At 39.7% G+C, this 22283-nt stretch overlaps 2 protein-coding genes across 6 annotated transcripts in view; one reads left to right on the top strand and one right to left on the bottom strand.

The window, feature by feature from the left end:
- SV2B (synaptic vesicle glycoprotein 2B) overlaps window positions 1-2834 on the bottom strand; it is a 188974-nt gene extending 186140 nt beyond the window's left edge. For 3 of the 5 annotated variants that reach the window (XM_077938317.1, XM_015143054.3, XM_077938319.1), the window contains exon 1: window positions 2719-2834. The gene's annotated coding sequence lies outside the window, so the exon portion shown is untranslated. Of the gene's footprint in view, window positions 1-761; window positions 1288-1982; window positions 2093-2718 lie in introns of those variants that run through there. The other 2 variants (XM_077938318.1, XM_015143055.3) reach the window with 2 other exon arrangements.
- Window positions 2835-2870: 36 nt separating this feature from the next.
- The window catches only part of LOC100427553 (golgin subfamily A member 2-like), a 72238-nt gene continuing 52825 nt past the window's right edge, over window positions 2871-22283 (top strand). Inside the window, exon 1 of the mRNA XM_077940419.1 lies at window positions 2871-3680. The gene's annotated coding sequence lies outside the window, so the exon portion shown is untranslated. The remainder of the gene's footprint in view (window positions 3681-22283) is intronic.

Here is a 22283-nt window from a genome sequence, read left to right as displayed (position 1 = left end):
ATACATCATAGTGACAAATAGGAACCCTAAGAGGCAGTATCTCAAAGACCTGCCGTGTTGCCCTTATGACCTCAGCTCCTACTGCTGTCCTGGTGTCTGACTCAACAGCAGCTTCTGTGACCTCCTTTCTGGGTCTCTTGGGAACACACCTCTCTCCTGTCTCAGGGTTTTGCAGGTGCTGCCTACAACCCCTGGTTTTCTCCTTCACTTCCCCAGATGTCTGGTCAAATGTCATTTACCAGAATCCCTGGCTTCCTCCCTCACTTCCCCAGATGTCTGGTCAAATGTCATTTACAAAAAAGCCTTCCCTGGCCAAGCTGCATAAAAGTAAGTAACAAGCCCCACCCTGCCCTCTGGCAGCACTCCCCAGTCCTCTTAGCCAGCTTTATTTTTCTCCATTACAATGTCTCATCAGCTGATACACTCTATATTTATTTATTTGTCCATCATCTTACACACACACACATACACACACTCATTAATTTAAGCTCCTTGAGAGAGGGCTTTTTTGGTTGTTTTGTCTGTATTTTCCATACATAGAGCACTGACTGATACATAGTAGGAACTTAATGAATGAACTGCCATTGCTTGAGCACCTACTTTGTGCCAAGCAAGTTATATATGATGATAGGGTAACAATGAGTAAATATTTTAAAGTATCTTTTCTTTAACTATTATAAGAATCCTATTACTGTCTCCATTTTACAGATCAGGAAACTAATGCTCAAAGAGGGGCTAAGTAACTTGCCCAAGAAACTCACCTAGGTCTGTTTGAGCATCCACACTTATGCTTCTTACAGTGCAGGCTGCTTTTCAAACACCTTAGTGATGATGTAGGTGCATGTAATGCACATCTCTGGCAACTACACAATACAACAGCTTTTCATTCTATCATTTTTCTTCACCCATCACAGTTTTGGTCCAGGAAGAAACATCCTTGAGACTGGATTTTCATCTCCCAGAGACGATTGGTAGTAACAGCTTTAGCTTTCCGTTATTCCACCTATTTAGGGATAATCAAGGGAGAGCTTTCCTTTCGAACTGGGCTGGTACAAGAACAGATAGGTCAGGGATCCAGGGAGAAGCAGACAGAAGTTCATCTGCTCTGAAACTCCCTCAGAATTTTCCAGAGTCCCTACCTTTGTGAAGTGCTGCTTCAAAACCTTTATAGTCCTGGAATTCAGGAAAGCCATTCATTAAAAAAGGAAAAAATTAAAAGTCTGACTTGTATTGCATGTGCTCCTCTCTGGGTGTCCGCCTGTGTCTACTGGGTTCTAGTCACGTACTGCAAATACCAGCCCAGCCGAGACTTGTAAAGCTCTGCCCACCCACTGGCAGTGATGGCAATGGTGTGGTAGAGTCATGTGGGTCACTCCCAGACCGAAGGACCAAGAGAGCGACCCAGTCCCTGCTGAAATCCATGTCATGCCTAATCCATGAGGGCTTCATTTTTATACCAATCACAGCCACTATCAATTTCCTCCTCCTCTCTGCTCTCGCTGCTCTTTTCCAACACCATCATGAACTTATCCACCTCCTGATTATAAGTACTTCTCCCCCTACCAGGTGTGAACTTCAGGGAGCCAGGACTTTGTTATCATCATCTCTGCATCCCCACGGACTAATCCCATCTCTGACAAATACTAAGCGCTCAGTAAGTATTTGCTGACTCAAGAAAGATGCAGCACGAGACTGTACCTAGTTCACTGACTGGAACAAGCAGAACAAGTCACCTCTTCTGGAAAGGGCAGAAAGCAGAAATACAGAGGAGATCAACATAGACCAGCACCACCGCTGAGCCGACTACAGTGCCCAATCCTCCCCCATGCACCCTCCTCACCCCTCACCTGCCACTGTCTGAGCCCCAAAACCACCCACATTCACCTCCCCAAGGGCTAGAAAGGAGCAAGCATCCCCCAGCGTCCCACCCCACCCCACTGGGGCTGCTCTTATCAGAGCCCAAGACATCGACGTTAAGTTACCCTTAAACGGAGCAATTTACATCTGTAATTTCCGGATAAAGGAATGTATTTCATCAGCCCTGCTGAACCCTGGACAGCAGAGATTTCTACCACCCATCTGCCGAAGACACAGCAGTGCCTTGCTTCTCCCTGGCTAAAAGCATTTGCTAGCCCATCCCTGCAAAACAAGTCATGTTCTTTCCCTTGCGCTAAAACCCGTCCATAAACAAATCCTCTCTGTGTCCCTAAGAAACGGCCCCCACGCCCACGGAGGGCGCCCTACACATGCAGAAATACACACTCACAAACCCCAAGAGCCACCAGGTATAAGCACGTTTGAATTCTGTTCTTTAAGAACAAACGAACAACAATAACAAAATCCATCTACTAGAATGTAACTGAAACTAAAAGCAGTGGCTAGGAAGCTTATGGAAACGGAGCTATAAATGCCAGCAGCCTGACATTTATAAGTTGAAAAACTACTTATGGCGCTAATAGTTCAAACAGGGTTTAAAAACAGCCCTTGGGGAGGCCGCTTTCAGAGAAGCGCACAGCTCCAGGCAGCGGGCAAGCCCTTGCTTTTCTGCGCCGGCTTCCCAAGACTCTTCGGTCTTTTGTGCCATTTACTATGAACAGCACTCAGCGGTGCGAGCGTGTATATTTCAGGCCAGGCAGAAGCGCCTGGGAGTCCTGGCGCACGCTGGGTCCGCGCCCGGGCTGGGTCGGTTGCACCGCAGCGAGCAACGCCGTCCCCTACCTGGGTGGGAAATCCGCTGGCAGACGCCTCCGGATGCAGGCAGAGCAGCTTCCACCCCGGTAGCCCTGCGTGCAGCTCCGGCTAACGCGGCGCTGGGCGATCCGGGCGGAGGCAGTAGCCGGCCGGTGTCACACCTGCATCACCGCCCCCACGCCGCCGCCGCCAGCCGCCCAGGCGCAGCGCGCAGCGCGCAGCGCGCCCCCGCACTACAGAGCACCCGGGGCGGGAGGCTCCTGGGTCCTCTATTCAGCGGGATCAGATCCTAACCCGCTTTCTTCCCGGCCTGGGCATTAAAAGTATTCGCTGCGGACAGCTCTGCTTCTAAATCCCCTCTGATCCAAGGCTGGGTGTGGAGATAGCTCAGAGGGAAGGAGGACCAGTGAGGCCGCAAGGTCTCCGGATTTGCAGACTAATAGATATTAAACTTCTTATTCCTCGAGTTTTGTAACCAGCTGATCATGGGCGTCGTCTCGCTGTCTCCACCCCGCCTAGGGCGAGGGGGCGCTGTGGACTCCACATGCCCTTCCACCCACTCCGAGCTAGGATGCGTCAGAGGACTAGACGCAAGTTCCCGGGAAAGGGAATCCTCTGATCACGGCGCCCCCAAAGTATGTACTTTGGTGCTGTTCAACTGCTTTGTTTTCGTTTGCCTCATCAGGAACTGAAAAGAACCTACCTGACCAGCGCGGGGAGGAGGAAAGCCTGCGAGGCTTGGTGCATTCAAACAAGCCCTCCACCTCTTTCTCCCTACTTCCAAACCACCACCCACTAACTCCACTGAGGAGAGTTCAGCAAACTAAACTGCCAAGGCTCAGCACCGAAAGGCTCTTTAGGAGAATAGGGTTCCTTCTAGGAGGAAGTGAGGAGCAAGGAAAGGACACCGGAAATTCGGACGCGGGCTCAAACAGTACAACACCGCAGATGCCTGGCCCGCTCTAGGATCCATATCATTACATGTATCAGTAGGTCATTTTTTTCTTATTGCTGAATAGTATTCTATTGCCTGAATATAACACAATTTATTTATCCTTTCTCCTATGAGTGGACATTTGAGTTGCTTCCAGATTTTAGCTGTGATGAATAAGGCTGCTATGAACGTTTTTTTGTTGTTGTTGTTGTTGTTGTTGTTGTTGTTGTTGTTGTTTTGCGATGGAGTCTCACTGTGTCGCCCAGGCTGGAGTGCAGTGGCATGATCTCAGCTCACTGCAACCTCTGTCTCCCGCGTTCAAACAATTCTCCTGCCTCAGCCTCCCAAGTAGCTGGGATTACAGGCATGCGCCAACAAGCCTGGATAATTTTTGTATTTTTAGTAGAGACAGGGTTTTGGCATGTTGGCCAGGCTGATGTCAAACTCCTGACCTCAGATGATCCACCCACCTCAGCCTTCCAAAGTGGTGGGATTTCAGGTGTGAGCCACGGCGCACAGCCTGTTAATGAACATTTGATAGACATATGTACTCTTTTCTTTTGAATATGTAACTAGGAATAGAGTTGCTGGGTCACAAGATAAATACCTGTTTTTGCCTTAGTAAATAGATACAGTACTTTGCCTTAGTAGATACAGTACTACCAAACAGTTTTCCAAAGTGGTTGTGGCAATTTACAGTCCTAGTCCCATCGGCGATGTTTGAGAATTCCAGATGTTCTATTTCTTTGCCATAACTTGGCATTATCAGTGCTTTTAATTTTAGCCATTCTTGTGTGTAGTGTAAATTACATTGAAATTAAAACTTTGATATAGTTTTAATTTGTATTTCTTGATGATTACTAATGTTGAGCAATTTCTTATGCTTATTGGCCATTTGGATATTCTTTTGTAAAGTTTCAAGTCTTTTGACCAATTTATTGGTTTTTTTGTCTTTTTCTTACTGATCTGTAGGCACGCTCTCTGTTTTAGGTATAAATCCTTGGTTGGATATAATAGTTTTAATATCTTCTCCCTGTTTGGGGCTTATATTTTTATTCTCTTAATTTTAATGAAACACAACATTAATTTTTTCTTTTGTGATTAAAAGATGACTGCTTTTGTGTGTTTTAACAAATCTTTCTTTGTCTCAGAGTTGGGCATCTATTGTCTGATGTTTCTTTCCTTCTACAAGCCTTTGTTTTACCCTTTACATTTTAGTTTATTTTCTATTTGTGCATGGGATAAGGTAGGCTGAAATTTTACTTTTATTTCAAGATAGCAGTTGCTCCAAAACCATTGTGGAAAACACCATTTTTTATGAATTAGCTTGCAATAGCATCTTTGTTATAAGTCAAGTGACCATCTATATGTCCATCTGTTTCTAGACTGGTCTGTGTCCCTATCCCTTACATCAACGCTACACAGTCTTAAAGTTACCTTTATTATAAGTCCGGAAATCTGATCATATTTGCCCACCTTTTTTCTTCTTCCAAATTGTCTTGGTTCTTTCAGGTCCTTAGCTTTTCCACAATAATTTTAGAATCAACTTGTCAAATTATGCACACAATCCCTGGTGGGATTTTTATTGAAATTGCCTTATATCTATAGATCAATTTGGTGAGAATCAACACCCTAACAATAATGTCCTCCAATAATTTTACATTTTATATCTATTTATTTTGGTCTTCTTTAATGTCACTCAGAAATACTTTATAGTTTTCAGTGAGTAGATCTTGCTTATGTTTTGTTGTATTACGCTTAAATTTTTGATGTTTTCATTTTATTGTAAATAGCACTTTAACTTCATTTTTAATCTTATTGCTAGTATACAAAAATATAATTTTAGATTAACCTTATATCAACATCAAAATAAAACTTATTTCAATATATTGTTCTTATATTCCATATTCTTTTAATTGCTAAATTCACTTATTAATTTTTATAGCTTGTATAGGCCAGGCACAGTGGCTCACACCTGCAATCCCAGCACTTTGGGGAGATTGAGGCAGGCAGATCACGAGGTCAAGAGATTGAGACCATCCTGACCAACATGGTGAAACCCTGTCTCTACTAAAAATACAAAAATTAGCTGGATGTGGCGGCACATGCCTGTAGTCCCAGCTACTCAGGAGGCTGAGGCAGGAGAATCACTTGAACCTGGGATGCGGAGGTTGCAGTGAGCCAAGATCGTGCCACTACACTCCAGCCTGGCAACACAGCAAGGCTCCATCTCAAAAACAAAGCAAAAAAAAAAAGCTTGTATATTCTTTGATATTTTTAAGGTACAGAATATATGCAATTAAAGACAATTTTACTTTTTCTTTTCTAATGTTTAACATCTACATAAACTTTTTATGCCCTATTGCTCTAGCTAGGACCTTTCATAAAAGTGATGACACTGGACATCATTGTCTTACTCTCAAATTTGGAGGATGGGGCATTTTCATACTGTTATGTATGATGTTAATTGTAAACATGGTAATAATTAATAGCATGTCTTAGTCGTAACTTCAGAGGGAAAGCACTCTTACTAGTAAGTATGATGCTAACCATGGGTGTATGGGGAGGAAAAATAAGCTCCCTTCTACCCTTCTAAAATGTTTGGCTGGGGCTTCTGAAACAAAATACAGACTAACAAGAGAAAACCAAACAAGTTTGTTAACATGTATATCTTACATATGCCTAGAGGATACCCAGAAAATAAGTAATTCTCACAGAGATAGCTTCAAACTCCAGCTTATACATCTTCAACAAAAAAATAATAAACTTTTAGAGAAGTGACAAGACAAAAGAAAAGGACTTTGAGTCTCCTACAATTTAGGAAATTGTAGGAAGGCAAATATACAGGAAACTAATGGTAGATAAATGCTAGTTGTGTTATGTAGACGTTCTGCTGCTGTCTCCAGTCTGATAAGTGTCTAAAGTCATTTCTATCTGGTGATTTGCTTTTGGTGTTCTTGGTTGAGAGGGGAGGGGAGACTTTCATGTATATTTATGCCCTGCTTTTAGGAAAATAGGGAAAGGACAGAGAGTTTTTCTTGTATCTGCTTTTCCCCAATTGTCTTTAGCTCAAAATAAGCCTTATGCCAAAGTGGCATATTTTGGGGAGATATTTCTAATCTTTATATTTAAAAGCTTCCGTCTTCTGTTAGATTACTAAGAAACATATAACAAATGGGTGCTAAATTTTGTCATTTTTTTTTTGCATCTACTGAAATGACTGTTTTTTTTCTTTCATTTGATTAATATAGCGAATTACCTTGAGTGACTTTTGAATGTTAAAACAACCTTACATTTCTCAAATAAACTCCATTTGGTCATGGTGTAATATTTTTATTATCATTGCATTTGATTTGATGATATTTTGTTTAGTATTTTTGTGTTTGTGTTCATGAGAGAGATTAGCATGTAATATTTCTTTCTTCTAGTGTCCCTGTCAAGTTTTTGTATCAGGATTTACTGGCCTCATAAAATAGGCTGAGAAGTATTCTCTCACTTATCTTTTCTGGAATAGTTTGTGTAGATTAGTATTCTTTCTTCCTTTCTTAAAGATTTAAAACTTAAATCAGTATATCTCCTCTATTTGCTTTTTACATTTCCCTTTTTCTATTTTTATAATATCTGGATACTCTAGAGATTTTACCGTGCAACTCTAACAACTTTAAGTTAACCTTATTACTCTTATTACTTCCCAAACAATGCAAAAACCTTGCAAAAATTTAACTACATTCGACTCTTCCTGACTTCTGTGCTACTGTTTTCATATATTTTACTTAATGTATAACACTATAAACCCTTAAAAGTCAATATCCTCCTATATTGAATTGCGTATGTCCCATTTCTGGTGGTCTTCATTCCTTCCTGAAGTTCTGTGCTTCTGAGATCCTTTTATTTCAGCTAGTACAACTCCTTTTAGTATTTCTTGTAGTGCAGGCCTACTAGGGACTGATATGCTCAGCTTTTGTTTGACTTAAAATGTCTTTATTTTATCACTATTTTTGAAGGATATTTTTCACTGTGTATGAATTCATAGATAAAAGTCTCTTTTTTTCATCATTCTGAAGATGTCATTCTATTGTCTTCTTGCTTCCATAGTTTCAGTTGAAAAATCTGCAATTGATTTTTTTTATCAATTCTTTGAAAATAATGTTTTTTTCTTTTGCTGCTTTTAGTATTTTTCTCTTTACCTTTTCAATCAGAGTGTAATTATAATGTTTCTGAAGGAGTTTAGAACATGTCACTGCAAAATATGCTATTTGGGCATATTGATTATTTGAGCTAAAAGAAATTGACAAACAGCCAGTGCTTAAAGAAATCTTTACCTCCCTTTCAGCGGCTTAAGACAAAGTATAAATTTACCCTTTTATAAGAAAAATTTGATTTTTAAAGATAATTTTTATTGGCAAAAATATCTATACTAGGAAGAGAGTCACTCTGAGACAACTTTTATCACCTAAGAGATGTTTATCTGCATAACAAGGTAATTTTTATTTACCATATATTTCCTCCCTTCACTTTCCCATAATTTGTCTCCACCACTCTCCAGAAACTTTAATCCTCTATTCCTTTCTCTAGCATGGTGGTGGACACCTGTAATCCTTAGAACATTAAAGTCTCAGTCATCTGATAAGTCTCAGTCCTCTGACCACCTTCTTTAGTCTCATATTTTTGTGGGTCTCCTGTGTATACATAATTAAAGTTACTTTTCTCCTGTTAATCTATCTTATGTCAATTTAATGTGAAGACCAGCCAAAGAACCTAGAAGGATAGAAGAAAGCATTTTTTTCTCCCCTGTATTCTTTTTTTTGTTTGTTTTTTGGTATTTTTTTGAGATGTAGTCTCACTGTGTCACCCAGACTGGAGTACGGTGGCACAATCTCGGCTCACTGCAACCTCCACCTCCCAGGTTCAAGTGATTCTGCTACCTCAGCCTCCCAGTAGCTAGGATTACAGGTGTCCACCACCATGCCAAGATAATTTTTTTGAGTTTTTAGTAGAGATGGGATTTCACCATATTGGCCAGGCTGGTCTCGAACCCCTGATCTTAAATGATTCACCAGTCTCAGCATCCCAAAGTGCTGGGATTACAAGTGTAAGCCACCACGCCCAGCCTTCTCCCCTATATTCTTATGTATAGTTTTCTTTTTGTATTTATCCTGATTGTGGGTCTCTGAGCATCTAGAATTTGTGAGTTGATATCTTTTATATAAGTTTTAGAAAATTATCACTCTTTATCTTTTCAGAGGTTGTTTGTGCCCTATTTTCTCTCTCTTATGCTTTTGTATTGAAAGAACACATATGTTATGCATAATTAAGCCATTTTGATATTGTCCTACATTTCTCTCACATTCTGTTCCTTCTTTTCCTTTTCCCCCTCTTTGTGCTTTAGCTTGAATATTTTCTATTGAACTTTCTTTGAAGTTACTAAATTTGTTTTCTGCTATGACCAGTTTTCTGTTAAACCTGTCCAATGTGTTTAAGTCTAGATACTACATTTTCAAATGTCCATTTAATTATTTTACATAGGCTTTGTTCAAACTTTTAATATTTGATTTATATTTTTATTCATCTATTCATCATTTTCTCTATTTTCTGTAACATATTTATAATAAAATGTACGAACTTTAACATGTGGATAATTTTATCTATTTTGTTGTCTTTTCTTTTCTCTTGATTATTTGTAAAGAAAAAAATTTTTCTGTCTCTTCAAATGTGTCTTGGTTTTGTTATTGTATGCCAGACACTGTGTGGAAAGGAACCATGGAAAACTGAAGTTGATACTGTTTTCCTTCAAAGACGGCTCACCTTGTCCTCTGTTAGGCAGATAAGATAAGAGATGGATTACCTCAATTCATTCAAGCAGTAAGCTTCCAAGAAGCTTCATAATTGCTTTACATAGATGGCTTCACCTCTGCTTTTCATATGTCTCAAGAATGAAATCTGTCTTGTGTTTATTACAGGACGTTTCTCCAGGAAGGATTTTTCTCAAAAACCCTGTGAAATTACATAATATTTTGTTCTGCCTTTCCAGTCTAATACCAGCTTCTCATACCCCTCAATTCAGCTTCAGCAAATATTCTATCAGGCAAACTATCTGTACATTTGGGCCTTCTCTAGACTTTAAACCAGTATATCAAGCTATATGTTATTCTAAAGCTCTACTGGTTCCTCTTCCCCTAGTATAAAATTTCAGTCTATAACACATAGTAAACACATAGTCAGACCCAGCCCACCTTCATAAGAAAGAAGAGAATAATCTTAGCCCACCTAAGAAGAGTCCTTCTCTCTTTGAAATGTTAGTTCATCTAGTCCTTTTTGTTTCCACTGTCCTCTGATATTTTTTAAAACATAATTTATGTAATTTACCCATTTTTTTCTAGTTGCTACATGAGATTAATGGCTTGCCATTACCTGTTAAATCTTACTGGAAATCAGAAATCAACTTGCTGACTCTTTTAATCCTCACATTTTTATGAAGTAGGTATCATTTTCAGACAAATTATGTAACTTGCCAAAGATCACATAGTAGTAAGTAATGAAGCCAGGAGATCAACCTAAGTTATCTCATTCTAAAACCAGGTGTGGTAATGACCATTCTAATATATTGCCTCCAATGGATGAGAGTATCCTTTATATAATAGGTGAAGAAATGCTAATTCTGATTTCTAGTTGAAAATCTGGAAAGAAGATCATTTCTAAAACATTCTTTTGAGATTTACGTTAGTCAGATATGTAAATAAATTACTTTAAATTCAAGGCACATTTCTCACCAAAATTATTCTGTAGAAATTAAATTACCTTCTCCTACTCCTCAAGAATTAAAGGACAAACCTCACTTCCTCAAAGGCCATTTTTGTTCCGATTTTCTTCAATAAACATGAGGGACAACTGTCAAATTTTCTGTGTCTTCCTCCCTTAGAATATTATTGTTAATTTTAACAATTTGCTTCACCAATACAAATGAATCTAGGACAACACCCTCATTTTATGTTTTCATTCTTGGAATGTAAGTGCAGTAGCCTTCTAAACACCTTACTTAGAACAGCAAAAGTTAAGACAATTAGAGCAGAAATGGGGAAATCCACAATCAATTTGTGATTTCACAAGAACCAAAGAATATCAGGTGAGAACCTACAGGCCTTCAGGGAGCTGTCGGCTTGTGATTGCAAAGGGTAGGTCACAACTGAAGCTAATATGTAAGCCTGAAAATCTCTGGTGTTCACTCTTTGTGGGCCCTTGGCTAAGAATGATGTGATCATGATAAAGTCTCTCCTGCAGTTTTACCAGAAGGAAAAGTTAATATGTAAAGAATCAGCATCTCTTCCACTCCCTGTAATGGCAGAGACGAAATTCAGATTTGACCATGGCAAGATCCAATTTATGAACTGACTAAGAAAGACTTCTGGTTGGTTTTTAGGAAGTAAAGTGTCACTCAACAGTGCAGATAAATCAAACAATCCTATAAAGAAAGTGGTGGTCTGCTTGAAAGCAGAATTATAAAACTAAATCTGAAAGAGGAAAAAAGGAATCTGCGAAGTCCCATCACTTGAAATATTTCCATTACCTTCTGCTGCCTCCCAATCGACCAAAGAAGGCAGTGATTTCCATGCATTGGCAATGTCTGGTAGACTTGCTGGTTCAGTTCCTGGGTTTTATCACTCTATAAATTTTGATGATTCAATTATACTACCATCAAAGGACGTTAAAATGCCACTCTCCTATATAAAACAAAGGTTTTAACACTACCTGCCAGTGTAACAATCAACTTAACAAATGCCTTTATCATGTGCTTACCATTTGAAAGGCATTCTATGTGGATTTTTGCTGATCTTCAAAAAATCTCTACAAATTATGCAAATACTTTTTGAGGCAGGCTCTCTCTATGTCATCTAGGCTGGAGTGTAGTGGCGTGATCTCAGCTCCCTGCAGCCTCGACCCCCTGAGCTCAAGCGATTTTCCAACCTCAGCCTCCCAAGTAGCTGGGACTACAGGCACGTGCCACCATGCCTGGCTAAGTTTTGCATTTTTTGGAGAAAAAGGGTTTCACCACATTGCCCAGCTGGTCTCGAACTCCTGGGCTCAAGTGATCTGCTCACCTCGGCCTCCCAAAATGCTGGGATTACAGACATAAGCCACCTTGCCTGGCCTATTTTTATGTTGTAGATTTAAAAAATAAACTTAGAATGGTCAAGTGATTTTAAGGCCAGACAAGCAGTAAGTGATGGGGACAAGAGTCCAAACCATGGTATAATTCTGAAGCCTGACCTCTTTCCACAAAATTATCCTTCTCCTGTTCATATAGGCTTGGTTCCTCCTCAGTTTGGTTCCAACCTAACTGTCCTGTCTTATCCCTCCTCATTTCCGTTCCCACTCCTTCGATTCTAGCCACATTGCTCTATTCTCTCAAATGCTCTGTGCTTATTTTCTCTTCTGTGTCTTTACACACATTTCCTCATACTAGTACTGTTTTTGATCCTCGACCCTGGAAAAGGCCAATTTATCCTTCAAGTTTCTACTCAGATTCCACGTCCTCCAATAAACATGCTCAAACCACTCTCCTCCATCCCCCAGCTCCTCATAGCAATCTCTCTCTTCCAGATATTTGTGTATTCTCTGTACTATTTGTTCATTCATTTATTCATTTAACAGATCTTTATTCACTTCAGGCACTGGAAACACAAAAATGACTAGGAGTGAAATCCTATAACAGACGCAATGAGCACTTATTATGCACCAGGCACTGTTCTGAACCACTTATACATTCTACATATTTAATCTTCACAGCAACACTCTAAAGTAAGTACCTTTTTCCCAATCTAAAAACAAAAAAGAAAAATAAAGAAAATAAAGTCAATACCTTTTTTACTTATGAAACTACTGATGTACAGTGAGGTTAAACAAGTTTCCCAACATCACACAGCTAGGAAGTTGGGCAAATGGGCTCCAGCACCCATACTTTCAAAACCACTGCCTCACATAGGTTCAGATGTAGCACAGAGAAGATAAGCCTGCCTCACAGAAGTCTTCACAGAACAGGTGATGTTTTAACAGTGTCTTGAAGAAAGATGAGCGGTTCATCAAGAAATCAGGAATAGAAGAGTGCAATGGACATTGCGGTTGATTCCCCAGCATGCAATTCAGTCTCTCTCAGCAACTACGAACTTTAAAAAAGTTTGGAAAAGATATGAACTTCATGAATGGTTTGCAACTCACCTAACGTTAACCATCTCAGTAACTGCAGTAATTCCAGTAAGTAATTTCAGTGCCCCTTGGCCATGATTCATTCAGAAACCTAAGCCTAATAGCATTTCATTGCAACAAAAATTGGTCCAAAAAAGTCCATGAGATCATACTGAAGGAAGAACTACTCTTGGAGGCACTCTTCCTCTTCTCCTGGATGTGAAAGAGGAAGCAAATAGCCCCATAATATGGTTTGGCTGTGTCTCCACCCAAATCTCATCTTGAATTGTAGCTCCCATAATTCCCACCTGTCATGGGAGGAACTCAGTGGGAGGTAATTGAATCTTGGGGGCAGGTCTTTCCCATGCTGTTCTCATGATAGTGAATAAATCTCACAAGATCTGATGGTTTTATAAAGGGGAGTTTTCCTACACAAGTTCTTGCCTACCGCCACGTAAGATGTGCCTTTGCTTCTGCTTTGCCTTCTGCCATGATTGTGAGCCCTCCCCAGCCATGCAAAACTGTGAATCCATTAAATTTCTTTCCTTTATAAATTACCCAGTCTCACGTATGTCTTTATTAGCAGTGTGAGAACAGACTAATACACTCCGCTTGCTACTCACAGCCATTTTATGAGCATGAGGAGGACCAGCATTTACATAAAGGCTACCGTCTTAGCCTAGGTTCCCCAACTTATGCCAGTGTCTCACCTTCCAGCTGCTCCTCATCCCAATTCTCTACCATACAGAGTCTTAGTAATTGTAGTAATACTGCATGTCAAGGGTTAGCAACACCCTGCTTTCCACCAACAATGAAGTCCTTCTTGCCATCTACCAATGAGTAATCAAGTCACAGAATCCATCCTGAGGGACTGCTTTCAGAGAACTTTCTGGTTCCAACTCTCATAGCCTAGGTTTTCCCCTGAAAACAGAGCCTGGGGCAAGAATATCCCCATGAGTAGCTTATTTGAGAAAATTTTAGGGTACAAGAGTGGAAAGACTCTGAACAGTGAGGGGAGAAAGGAAAGTAAATTCAATGGCACACTATCAAATTAGTCACTACTGTGGGCAACTGGACATTGATCCTGCTAAGAGATTCTAAAAGAACTGTATAGAATATGACTCAGAAATGTGACCCAAAGGTTGAAAGACTGAAACATTTATCTACTCGTTCTCATCTCCCATTGGTCAACAGTTGCCCCATGGCATGTTAACGTCCTCCTGTTTGTAAGTTTGCTTGTGCACAAGGGTCCAGCTGGTCCCTCAGTTGGTTCCTAGAAGACACATCTGCTAGCAGAAGAGCCCTGGAACAGAAAGTGAAAACTATGGTGTGCAGCTGAGGCAAGGTGCTGATGCACCTGGGCAGAGCTGATTTCCTGCACCAATTGCTAGATTAAAGGTAGACTGAGAGACTACGAGACAGGGCACTGAAGGTGCCCTGTAGTACTGGATGTCAAAGAAAGAAAAAGCACCTGCAAGCTCAAGGCCATCATTCAGTTGCTAGAATCAGGCTACCTCTGTACTTCCAGTAATGTGAGCAGTAATTCCTCATTGTTTAAGCCACTTCTTTCTTTTTAATTCCCCCTTTAATAAAAGCAGACTGAAAGAAGACCAAAAAAAAAAAAATTATGAATTGTAGCATGGCAAGTAACAGCAGAAAGGCAGTCAGAGATATAGCGTTTGTTTTACTCATTGGTTTTGAAGCCTTAATGGTAACACATCATTCATATTCAGAAATGGCTTCTTATTTACATAAAATAAAGCATGCTGTCTTTTTTGTAACCTGAAGCCAAAATCATGTCAATTCTTATAGTAGTTATTTCATACAGAAGAAATAACCTGTAAAATCAAGTAAGAAATTCATTCATCAACTCAGCCTTTCATTCAACAAATTTGAGGTACCTCTCATGTACCAGTCAGTGTTGTTTTCACCAGAGATACAGCAGGGAACCAGAGAAAACTGCCCGCAGTCAAGGAGCTTACAGTCTAGTGGGAAGAAACAGACAGTAAGCAAATAAATACTCAGGGGAAGGAGAAAGCTAATGCTGACTTTATATTTTAATGAATTGTTTTGGCTTCTGTATCTGGAACAGACTCTAAGGGGCAGGGGTGGAAGTAAGGAGACCAACTGAGAGACTCACATAGCGATTCAGGCTAGAAATGATGGTGGCCTGGACCAGGTGGAAAGAGTGAAGGTGGGCCAGGCACAGTGGCTCATGCCTGTAATCCCAACAATTTCGGAGGCCAAGGCAGGTGGATTACTTGAGGTCAGGAGTTCAAGACCAGCCTAACCAACATGGTGAAACCCCGTCTCTACTAAAAATACAAAAATTAGCCAGGCACGGTGGTGGATGCCTGTAATCCCAGCTACTCAGGAGGCTGAGGTAGGGGCATCGCTTGAATCCAGGAGGCAGAGGTTGCAGTGAGCCAAGACATGCCACTGCACTCCAGCCTGGGTGACAGAGCGAGACTTAGTCTCAAAAAAAAAAAAAAAACCGAAGATGGTAAGAAGTGTTCATCACCATCCCCTTTATTATGCATATGAGTAAAATTTTGAGGAGGAAAATGTCTGAGAGAAAAGGGGTATCCAGAAGGAGATGGGGAAGACAACAAAATAGAAAAGGTCATTGGATAGGTGTTGAAGGGTGCATTTGATTGGGGAGCAGTTGCAAAATGTGAAAGAGACAGGCAGAAATTGAAAGAAATATAAGTTATGAATTGAATCCACTTTAATGTTAATAGCCAAGTAAAGATTGGAATTACTTTTAATGACCTTCAGTTGTGTTTCTGAGGCATGTTTCTTGAAATACATGACCATGCAAAGATGGGACCATGTAGGACCCAGTATACATGTGTTACACAGGTTTACACTGCATGAAATTTATGTTTAACACATTTGCAAGTGATTTTAAAATATTTTTGCTCATTGATTTTTTTTTTAGTATTTTCCTCTGACATATACTAACCACCAACTCCTGCAAAGAAAATTAAATAGATGGTAGTTTAGGTATGAATTGAAAAAGGATCATGATCAGAGTCTCAGCGGATAGAATGTATTTTAGAAATTAATTTCGGTAAGTTTGGACTTCTCACATTCATCATTTCATAATTCATATTTTTTAATTTGTACAGTTCATTGCACAAGCCCATTTTATTTTCCTGAAAGAAGAGGTTTGGTTCTTAAAGAGCCCTGTGGTTTATTAAGGAAAAGCGTGTGAAGTAAAGTATAAACAACATGCGATTCTGAAGGCAAGTTTTTGTGACTGGGTTTGCCTCCTTTCCAGCCTTAATGAAATGATGAAGTAGAAGCAAAACTGGATGACCAGTTGGGCAGGGAGCACTGGATGACCTCCTTGTTCAAAAATATTGGGGACAACAAATTCTGCCTTTCAAATGCAGGTGCACTCAGAGTGTGAACTCCATCACACATCACACCTCTGTGTGAACACAGTGGTGCCTCAGTTATGGAAGACAGTGGGCAATGGGGCACTAACAAACAACAGTAGGGGAAGTCCTAAAGACCTAGAATCAGGGAACCTAGGTTCTGGCCACATCTCTGCTACTGTCTATGTGGCTCTAAGAAAGTCACATTAATCAATAAATGTTATTGAGAAAACTGAATGTCCGCATGCAAAAGAATAAAGTTCAACCCTTACGGTACTATACACAGAAAGGAACTCAGAATAGATCAAAGATCTAAACATAAGAGCTAAAAACTGTAAATCTCTTAGGGAAAACCATGGAAAAGTCTTCGCGATATTAAATATCACAGTGATTCCTTGTATATAACACCAAAAGCACAAGCAACAAAAGAAAATAAAGATAAATTGCTCTGCATCAAAATTAAAAGCTTCTGTGCATCAAAATACACAATTAACAGAGTGAACAAGCATCTCACTAAATGAGAGAAAATGTTTTCAAACTATATATCTCATAAGGGATCAATATAAGAACTATATAAAGAACTCCTGCAACAACAACAACAACAACAACAAAAAAAACAGGCAAAGTATTTAAATAGACATTTTTCCAAAGAAAATATACAAATGCCAATAAGCAAGTGAAAAGACGCTCCTCATCACTAATGATTAGAGAAATGAAAATCAAAACTACAGTGAGATAGCACTTCACATCTATTAGGATAGTTGTTTATTCGGAAAAAAAAAAAAAAGCACAAATATGCACAGAAGATAACAAGCGCTAGAAAGGATTTGGAGAAATTGGAGCTTGTGTGCACACTTGGTAAGAAACTTTGTATACTGTTGTTTGGTAAAATAGTGCAGCCACTGTGGAAAACAGTGTGGCGGATCCTCAAAAAATTACAATTAGAATTATCATATGATCCATTATCTATATGACATGCTAATAGGTATGTAAAAAAATTGGAAGAAGGGACTTGAGATATTTTTAGATTCATGTTTATAGCAGCATTATTCTCAATAACAAATGGTTAAAAGTATCCAAGTTTTCATCAACAGAGGAAGGGATAAACAAAATGTAGTATATACATACGGTGGAATATTACTCAGCTTTAGAAAGAAAGAAAATTCTCACAGAGGCTACAACATGAAAGAACATTGAAGACATTAAGCAAAATGAAATGTCAGTCACAAAAGGGCAAATACTATATGATTCCACCTATATAAGGTACCTAGTGTAGTTGAATTCATACAGACAGAAAGGAGAATGGTGGTAGCCAGGGGCTAATGGAAGGGAGAAAGAGGTTATTGTTTAATGGCTATAGCGTTTCAGTTTTGCAAAATCAAAAGAACTCTGGAAATAAATGGTGGTGGTCGCACAACAATGTGAGTGTGCTTAATGCCACTGAACTCTGTACCTGAGAATAATTAGTATAGTAAATCTTATGTCATAGGTAGTTTACAATTAATTTTTTTTTTTTTTTTTTTTTGAGACAGAGTCTTGCTCTGTCTCCCAGGCTGGAGTGCAATGGTGCAATCTCGGCTCACTGCAGCCTCCACCCCCCGGGTTCAAGCCACTCTCCTGCCTCAGCCTCCCAAGTAGCTGGGATTGCAGGCACCTGCCACCACGCCCAGCTAATTTTTGTATTTTTTAGTAGAGATGGGGTTTCACCATGTTGGCCAAGCTGGTCTCGAACTCCCAGCCTCAGGTGATCCACCCGCCTCGGCCTCCCAAAGTGCTGGGATTACAGGTGTGAGCCACCATGCCCAGCCTACAATTATTTTTTTTTCTTTTTTTGAGACAAAGTCTCACTCTTGCCCCCTAGGTTGGAGTGCAATGGTGCCATCTTGGCCCATTGCAACCTCTGCTTCCCGGGTTCAAGCGATTCTCCTGCTTCAGCCTCCAAGTAGCTGGGATTACAGGCTCCTGCTACTACGCCCAGCTAATTTTTGTATTTTAAGTAGAGACAGGGTTTCACCATGTTGGCCAGGCTGGTGTCGAACTCCTGACCTCAGGTGATCCATCCACCTCGGCCTCCCAAAGTGCTGGGATTACAGGCGTGAGCCACCACACCAGGCCAATTAAAATTTTTTAAGATAATGAATAGAAAATGCATTCACAGTGTAGGATACACAAAAAGTGTTCCAAAAATAATGAACTTTATATTTGTTATTATTTTACTACGTTTTCTTGAATGGAGGCCCAAGATGTTCTTATTATGTTGAGTTCCTCTCCAGGCAAAAGCATGTCATGGGATAAAATCGTCAGAATTTTAAGAAATGCCTGAGAAATTATTCAGTCCCACTATCCTGGGAAAGTCACAATCCCTTGCCAACTCTTTGAGGGCCATGTCTAAAATCCAAGGTTTGGATGTTTCAATTAAATCTGTCAGTCCTTTCACCCCTCATAGTCCTCCAGTCTACTTCAATAGTTTGTAAATTATATTCTGCAATTCTAGGTTCTTCTGGCAAAGGGGCATGCTGAGTGGTTTGAGCTCTGGATGCTTCTGTGTGCACACACACACACACACACCTTGCTTCAAGCAGAGATGCTACACTTATTTTTGTTTTATATACTTGATTGTGTTCAATATTTACTTTTTTTAAAGTCCTTCTAATAGAAAAATTGAAAACTATATTTCTTTTTTATAAAGCCAAGTAAGTGAATTTTTCAGGTAAATAATGTTTACCCCCTTTAAGTCACAAAACTTATTTTAAATTTTCACTGTGCTTGATACAAATCCTACACAAGCTGACTCTTGTCTCATTTTTTTCTAAAATAGGATTTCTCGAGCATAGTCCAATTGGTAAGGCTTCGCTTTGCCAGAGATTGGCATGTGGTGGACTCTACACTACATGTATAAGTTTCTGTTTGCTATTCAAGAAAAATACAATACTTTGAGACCAAAATGAAACTAATAACTAAGAAGTAGCTTGGTCCCTCCTATCAAACAACTTTTGGGTTTTCCTATGTCAGTGTACCTGAATCTTCATTTCCCACCCAGTATCAATTCAGGTTCCACACCTCCAGCTCCACACAGGTTGTTACCTCTATTTAGGACACCTGCTCTTCCTTTCCTACACTGAGTCTTCCTCTGGCCAAATTCTTGTCATTGCTAGAAACTCAGCCCAGCTGTTGCCACCTAAAAAGCCACCAAAGCTGGGTGAAATGCTTCTCTTACTCATCTCCCAAACACTGTCCATATATATACCATGCATATGCATGTACCCCACAGCACTTCCCAACTCTTATTATCATTGTCTATTTGTTAGTCTTTTTCTCATGTAGGTATATGCCCCTCCAGCCAAAGTCTACATTCCATTTATCTCTGTAACCACAATGCAGGTGACAGGGTTGGAGTACTTAATATGTATTATTTAACTGAACTAAAATAATTTTATGTCAACTTAAAGGTTCACAGATGATCAACACTTTTTTAATTGCCAACTTCTCTTGACTTCACAGGTAGTTTTCTGCTATGCTTCATCTTAGTTATATGAGATAATTTGAATGTCAACTGCTGTTAACAAGATTATTTAATGACACAGAAAAATACAAATGGAAATTAAGAAAAAAATCTAAATACAAAGCTGTGCAAACTTAATCAAAATTTTACGAAAGCAACTGCATATATTGTATTGATATATGTATATAGAAAATATTTGCATACACAGTATACAATGCATATATGTATATTATTGTGTATGCAAATAATTCCTACATACATAAAAAAACGGTAATATGTGGCTGCTTTCATATATACATGCACATGGAAATGCATTGAAATAGTTAATAGCATCTAAATCTTTTAGGGATGTCTACAGGCATTTTTTAAAATATCTTTTAAAAAATTCCCATCTGACATATAAGATGTTTGGAAGTTGCCACTCCATCCTGACAATAAGAAAAAACCTGAACGAACTGAAAAATTAACAACTCTTTTTAGACGAATCAGAGAAGTGAGGTCACAGAGCAAACCACTGACCCCAAAATTGGAGAGATGAACAGGCAGATACGGAAAATCATAACATACTGGAGCAGAAAACCCCATGGGAGCCAGTACTGGGGTAGAAAAACCTGAGTTGGCCGGGGAAAGTGGCTCATGCCTATAATCCCAGCACTTTGGGAGGCTGAGGTGAGAGGATCACTTGAGGTCAGGAGTTCAAGACCAGCCTGGCCAACATGGTGAAACCCGTTTCTACTAAAAATATAAAAATTAGCCGGGCATGGTGGTGTGCACCTGTAATCCCAGCTACTCAGGAGACTGAGGCAGGAGAACAGCTTGAACCCAGGAGGTGGAGGTTGCCGAGATTGCACCACTGCACTCCAGCTTGGGCAACAGAGTGAGACCCTGTCAAGATAGAAAGAGAGAAAGAAAGAGAAAGAGAGGGAGAGAGGGAGGGAGAGAGGGAGGGAGAGAGGGAGGGAGGGAGGGAGGGAGGGAGGGAGGAAGGAAGGAAGGAAGGAAGGAAGGAAGGAAGGAAGGAAGGAAGAGAAAGGGACCTAACCTGTAACTGACAAATTGCTGGAGGCTCAGTATGAACAAGTCTGTCATGCCAAAACTCCAGGAGGGCCTAGTTATTAAGGGGCCCCCATACTTCCGTTAGTTTTAAGTCCAGGAGCTCAACCAGGTTCCCACAATGAAGACTGAAGAAAAATCTTCTTATGTTTCCAGCAGGGGAAAGAGAAGAGAGGAAAAGTGGTTACTTTGAAGTACACTGAAGCATTCTTTTCTTCTGAACAAGGTGTGCCTTCAAAAGAAACTATTAATATTTTAGGGTCACACCTGTAACCCCACACTTTGGGAGGCTGAGACAGGAGGACTCCTTGAGCACAGGAGTTCAAGACCAGCCTGGGCAAGAAAACAAGACCCTCATTTCTATTTTTTAAAAAATTTTAAAATTCATCATGTTTGGCTGGGCACAGTGGCTCATGCCTGTAATCCAAATAATTTGAGAGGCCAAGGAGGGAAGTTTGCTTGAAACCAGGAGTTCAAGACCAACCTGGCCAATATAGTGAGACTCTGTCTCTTAAAGAGAGAGAGAGCAAGAGAGAGAGAAATATTATTTTACCAGAGCATAATTAATTGGGGTTTTGTCAGAGCCTAACCAACCTAGGGGAAGTGATATATCCAACTCCAATCCCTTCTACCCACCCTGTCCTACCTAAAGCAGGGTGGGGGGGACCTTAAAGGCACTTGTGAAGTGCATAGTCAAGGGACACAGGCTCACTAAAACCCCTAATCATAGGACTGTAGAATGTTTCTTCTCCCCTACACCTTACCACCACATCACTAAAGGTCTATTTACTAGAGTTCCTTTCTACCGGTACATAATGTCCAGCTTTTAACAAAAAGTAAAAGACATACTGAAAGAAAAATAACAGTTTGAAGAAATAGACTCAGAGCTGAGATGCTGGAATTATCAGATCATGATACTGTAATTAATATGGTAAGGACTCTAATGGAATAAAAGTAAACATGCAAGAACAGATGGGCAATGTAAGTAGAGAGATGAAAATTCTAATGTCAAAAAGAAATGCAATATATCAAAAACACTGTAAGAGAAATGAAGAATGCCTTTGGATGGACTCATTAGTAGATTAGACATGGCTGGGGAAATTATCTCCAAGCTTGAGGATATGTCAATAGAACATCTAAAACTAAAAAGCAAAGAGAAAAAATACTGAAAAATAGAATAGAATATCCAAGAACTATGGGACAAACACAAAAGGTGCAACATAAATATTGTGAATATCAGGAAAAGTAGAAATAGAGATAAAAAAAAAACAGAAGAAATATTTAAAGCAATAATAACAGAATTTCCCAAAAAGTAAACGTGAGACACCAAATCATAGATCCACGAGGCTCAGGGAACACCAGGAAGAATAAATACAAAAAATTTACACTGAAGCATATTATTTTCAAACTACAGAAAATCAAAAATAAAGAAAAAATTATGGAGAACAATAGAGGACAAAAATACGTTATCTGTAGAGGAGCAAAGATAAGAATTACATCTCAATTCTCAGAAACAATGTAGGCAAGAGGAGAATGGAGT

Source organism: Macaca mulatta, chromosome 7 (assembly GCF_049350105.2).
Source record: "Macaca mulatta isolate MMU2019108-1 chromosome 7, T2T-MMU8v2.0, whole genome shotgun sequence".
Taxonomy (NCBI): Eukaryota; Metazoa; Chordata; class Mammalia; order Primates; family Cercopithecidae; genus Macaca; species Macaca mulatta.
Note: the sequence above shows the minus strand (reverse complement) of the source record. Positions and strands in the feature narration are given on the sequence as shown.